This window comes from Echinops telfairi, unplaced genomic scaffold (genome assembly GCF_000313985.2).
Source record: "Echinops telfairi isolate 266 unplaced genomic scaffold, ASM31398v2 ScPeMD7_3533;HRSCAF=4204_1, whole genome shotgun sequence".
NCBI classification, from domain to species: Eukaryota; Metazoa; Chordata; class Mammalia; order Afrosoricida; family Tenrecidae; genus Echinops; species Echinops telfairi.
Window position 1 is genome coordinate 1,644,427 of NW_022107432.1, and position 5,815 is coordinate 1,650,241.

Sequence of the window (5,815 nt, forward strand, 5' to 3'; positions counted from 1 at the left end):
GTTTTACATCAGTCTCTTCCACAATAAAAAAAAGAGTAGATTAGAACAGCAAGAAAGGTAAGGGAAGACAGAAGTCAGCCAAGTGACATGACTGCCCAACAGGAGAAAGTAGGAAAAAAAGAAGACCTTACTCCCGACCTTCTGCGTTCTCTTTAAATCACAAGTTGAATCGAGACTTCTAGTCTCCTAACTGTGAGAGAATAAATTTGTATTTACTTGTTTTTTTAAAAACATCCATCCACTATAGCCTCAGTCTGTGTGCAAATGGGCAGAGCCGATCATGGTGTCCAGAATGGCAATTTTGACTTAAAAAAAGACAAGTTTGGCTTCCATCACTGTAGATTAATTTCAGTGGTGACAATGAGACCTGTAATACTCTTTGCTCAAGCAATAAAACTAGAAGTTAACAACAAAGAAATATTTAGCACTAATACTAACCCCCCAAAATATGAATGTTTAAAAAATTCTATCCATCTAATTATTTTATTTCTCTTTTAGGAGCACAGGACAATTGAGATAGATGTTTGTATATATTTATTTGTGGAGAGAGGACAATATTTGATCTTATCCTTATTAAACTGTTAGCCTTCTGGTTAAAGGTGTCTAGAATTTGTATTGCAAGCACTGTAAAGAAAAGCAAAATAATGAGTGAAAACTGAATCCAGAATTAACTTTCTGAAGCAAGCAGGAAACGTGAGAAGATGAATAATATGCTCCTTTCTTCTGATCTGCCAACCTAGATAGCATAGATAAGCTAGTATCTAAAAATATATTTTGCATATGCTTTCTAGATATGATTTCTGCACAGAAAATATGTCTTTCAAATAGTAGTAGGAATAAGTCAAATACAAGTATCACTAACATAAAAGAGCATGCATAAATAAATATAAAAATAAGTAGTTCTTAGTGGCATAGATGTGTTGTTATTAAAATAATATGAAGAAATGAACAAGATACTGTGTTTAAAATTGGTTTAGTATATAGTCAGGACAATGTAATTTTATATGAAGAAAAATATAGGCATTTTGGAATTATGTACTCTGAAGATTTTATCTCAAATGGCACACAGTCACATATTCTTATGAATTATAATAAAAATATTTGGCCATTAAAATATCAATAACATGGAGCATTATCAGATTAAATTTAAGGAAGGCCAAGGCCGTATTAGTACTTGCCGTGTTCAGACACTAAATGTAGTATGGATTCAAGAAAAGTAAAATAGAAACTAACTCTTCTAATTAAAGAGCCATCCCAACAATCTAGAGAAGGAAGACAAGGCTTACATTAATGGCAGGAGCAAAAAGAATGGGGAGGGTAGGATGAATAGGTTAATATAGTGAAATCAAATTCTTTGTGTTATATGAGACAGAGGTTGAACACGCTGAAATTATTTTTTGTATGTCAGGGGAGGGAGATGTCATTAACTAAGATTGTAAATGGCAAAAGAGGAGCATGATCAAGGATAGGGAGAAAGATAATCAAGTGAATAAATTAAATTCAAATTCTTTCAAGGGAGAACTTTGTGGGAATGTAATTTGAGATTTATGCAATACATGAAACTGTAGGTACCAAAGTGATAAAATTTTGGTGAAAAGGAAGAGAATTATATTATAATAGTGAGAGATGGCAAGAGTAAGCTACCACAAATGATGAGGCAGAAATAGGCATAGAGAATAGAATACAACTGGGATTGGAGGCTGTCTGCAAGTTACTGAGCTAGAATCTAGTCAGAATCAATTTAACGGCAGTGGGGGTGGGTGAGCCACTACCGGAAAGACTACCTGGTGCGTGTCAGAGAGACAGGCAACACTTACGATGCGATAGCAGTCCTTAGTGTAGGTAGTAATGGAATACAGAAATGGAACTAGATTGGAGCAGAGGAAAGAAACATATGATGTGAGGAACACAAGACACAAAATGTGCATTCTTCCTCTAAAAGTACACAATCACCACCACTCCACCACCACCAGTAACAAAAATCTGTCTTTGCAATCAGAAACTAATGTTATATAGTGATAAATCTCACACCCACATACAATGAAAAATAGATAACAACATGTCCTATTTTGACAATTTAAATAAATTGATCTATGTTCAGTTCTGTGGCATTATTATATCCGCAATGTTGTACAGTCGTAACCAGTATCTGCTTCAGAAGTTAGTTGGCATGGAAAGATAACAGATATTTTCCCCCATGAATTTTTGAAGCCCTTTTGTTCTTTCAAACTTTTCATCACCCCAAATAGTAATTCTGTAACCATCAAGCAAGAAGTAGGCATGTCTTCTGCCTTCAGGGTTGATAACTTCTAAACTCTATCTTCTCTATATACATTTGCATATTCTAATATTTCTTATAAGTGAAATTTCCCAATAGGTATCTTTGGAAATCTGGTACATGTCACTTAGCATAATGTTTTCAGTGTGCACACATAGTGTAGACAGGCTGTATCGGTCTCATTCTCTTTTAGCTATGTGGGAGACACATTTGTTTGTATATCAGACTGTGCTACAAACGCAGCATTTTGTTTATTCATGTGTTATTAGACATGGGTTGTTTCACCTTGCTTTGCTATAGTAATAATGCTTAAATTGTCATTCACATGCAGGTATATGTTTTTTAATTCTCTTAGTTTTATACCTAGGAGTGATTTGTTACTTTCCTAGTAGGTATGAGATATGATCTGATTGTGAGTTTGATTAATGATTTTCAATGACTGATGATGTTGACTATCTTTTATGTGTTAACTGCCCATTCTTTATTCTTGAGTTAGGTCCTTTTTACGCAACAGAATGAAATACTGCTCGGTCCAGTGCCGGCATTGCAATTGTTATGATGTTTGAGCCCAATGTGCTCCATATGCTAATTGATCTTTGTGAGAGTTTTCCCCTTTTCACTGAATTTTACTTTATCAAGTCTGATGTCCTTCTTTTTCCAGGGAATGGTCTCCCTTGATAGCTAGCCCAAAGTGCATTAGAAAATGTCTAGTCATCTTGATTCCAAGGTGCATTCTGGCTGTACTTCTTCCAAGACAGATTTATTGGTTCTTTTAGAAATCTATGGCACTTTCAAAATTCTTTGTCAGCACCATAAATCAAATGTGCTTGTCCTTTTTGGTTTTCTTCATTCAATATTCAACATTCACATCCATATAAGACCCACTTACTGACATCCGTTATGTACTGTAATTAGATAAATATTTTACATAAGTACATTTTAAGCTTACTGCATCAATATGTATTAATTTGCCTCTATATATGTATATTTAAAAACTCTGTACTATAATATTTTGAAAGTATACATGTACATTTCAAAACTAAGACTGGTTAGTGGACGAATGCTTTCTGCTGCATCTCAAATTGTAAACTGAAAAAACAGAGCCATTGCCATTGAGTCTGTTACTGCCGAATGGCTGGTGATTCGAATCCTAGAACTTCTGGTTTGCAGCTGAATGCTTAACACCTGCACATCTAAGTTTCCTTTTTCAAATCCTAGGGAACATTCGTTATCTCTTAAAGCATGCTTTCTCATCTTAGGGCAACTTTATTATCTTTTAAAAAATGCTTTCTCTCACAGTTTTTGAAGTAACTTAAATTGTACTGGTGCTTTGGGTCTATTTTATAAATCATTTTTACTATGTTTATGGATTACCCTGTTCTGGATGTCATATACAGAGTTTTCTCTTTATAGGCACACAAACACACACACACACACCAATAACAATGTGCGACAGAGAAAATCACAATTTAAAAAGCAGATAATGATTTTTAAAAACCTATAACAAATTTAACCTGGATAAAAAGGGAGAGCAAATGAGAAGGTGCCAAATTTTAACCTAACCACATCTGCTCTAATAGACTTCCCGATGCACTCTGCCAGGCCACTCTGACTGCCGACAGAGATGGCTCAACCTTAGGCCCTCCCCCTTCACTGTTGGAGTTCCTTGTCCCATAGCTCAGAGCCTTTTAAAATTCAATGTCTCTATCAGAAAACTGTAGTCTCTCAAGATACAGACAAAATGTCTACGTGTATACACGTAGACATATATACACCCAGATATATTATAAGAAAGACTAAAGACAAATCGATGCTTTTGAATTATGGTGCTGGAGAAGAATATTGTAAGTACCACAGACTACTAAACACACAAACAGATCTGTCTTGGAAGTAGGCCCAGGGTGCTTAGAAGCAAGGATGGAAAGACTTCGTTTTACATACTTTGGATATTGTGTCAGCAGAGACCAGTGCCTGGAGAAGAACACCGTGCTTGGTACCGTGGAGGGCAGCGAACAAGAGGAAGGCCCAAAGCATGATGGATTGACACCATGGCTGCAGCGATGGGTTGAGGAACAGGAACAATTGCAAGGATGGTGCAGGAATGTACAATCTTTTGTTCAGTTGTTCGTCGGGTCCCTATGGCTCGGAACTAACTTAGGGGCATCTAGAAACAATAACAAATACAAATTACTCACTCACAACCATCAGATCAAATCCAAGGTCACGCAAATTGAACAGGTTTTAGCAGTACTTCCAGATTAAGAGCAGAATATGAAAAAGGAATCGGCTGTCCACTTCTAAGGAACGAACCATTCAAAATAGTAGAAAAATAGTAGAACTCTGAAAGATACTGCAAACCTACTGAATAGCAGCAGACTAATGTCAGAGAAGGTGCCGGAAGATGGGCCATTCAGGCCAGAATTACTCAAAACATGACTGAGGAGTGGTGCCTTCTCAAAGTAGAGCTGACCATAAGGACGTGAATGGAGTAAAGCTACAGGAACAAGGCCTTCTGGCCCTTCACTGGCTGGTAGTGCATGCCTTAAAAGGAGAAGAAACAGCCGCAAATACCTGTGAATCATTGGAATTTTGGAATGTATGAAGTCTAAATTTAGAAAAATTAGAATTCATCCAAATAAAGTGGAATGCATGAAGATCAATATCCTAGGACTTAGACAGCAGAAATGAACTGGTATTGAACATTTTAAAGGAGGCTTTTATATGGTTTACTCTGCCAGAAAGGCATATTCAAGAGGTATGGCATTGCATTCAATGTCAAAAAGAACATTTGAAAGTCTATCTTTGAGTACAATGCTGTCTTTGATAAGATAATTATCCAAATTTAAGGAAAACTAATTAATATAACTATTATACAATTTATCATCCACCACTAAAGCTAGTGATAAAGAAAGTGAAGAATTTTCCCAACATCTTGAATCTGAAATTGATCAAACATGTATTCAAGATGCATTGAAAATTATTGGCAATTGGAATGCAATAGCTGGAAAAACAGGAAGGAAAAGTAGCTGGAAACGATGGACGTGGTGATAGGAAAAAAAAAAGCTGGAGACCATATGATATAATTTTGCCAGACCAACAACTTCTTGATAACAAATACTTTTTTTCAACAACACAAAAGTAACCATACTCACAAACTTCCCCATATGGAATACACAGATATACATTGACTACATTTGTGGGAAGAAATATGTGTGTTGTTGGTAGGTGTCACAGATGTGGTTCCCAATCACATCTGTACAACAGAACTGGACACTGTGCCATCCTCCAAATCGTTCTTATGCTGGAGCTCATCATTGCAGCCACTGTGTCAACCCATCTTGTCTAATGGCTTTCTCTTTTTTGCTTCCTTTCTGCTTTGCCAATTATAATGTCCTTTTCCTGGGACGGATCTCTCCTGAGAACAAGTCCAAAATAAATAAGACACAGAACCCCCATCCTTTCTGCTAAGCTGTACTTTTTCCACGACAGCTGTGTGCTATCTGGCAGTCCATAGTACTTTCTTTTTTTTTTTTTTTT

At 36.2% G+C, this 5,815-nt stretch overlaps 1 non-coding gene across 1 annotated transcript; it reads left to right on the forward strand.

Moving 5' to 3' along the window:
• Positions 1–245: 245 nt before the first annotated feature.
• Positions 246–378, forward strand: LOC115871228. Its single transcript, XR_004047179.1, has one exon. It is a non-coding gene; the product is annotated as a small nucleolar RNA SNORA1 (small nucleolar RNA).
• Positions 379–5,815: the final 5,437 nt, after the last annotated feature.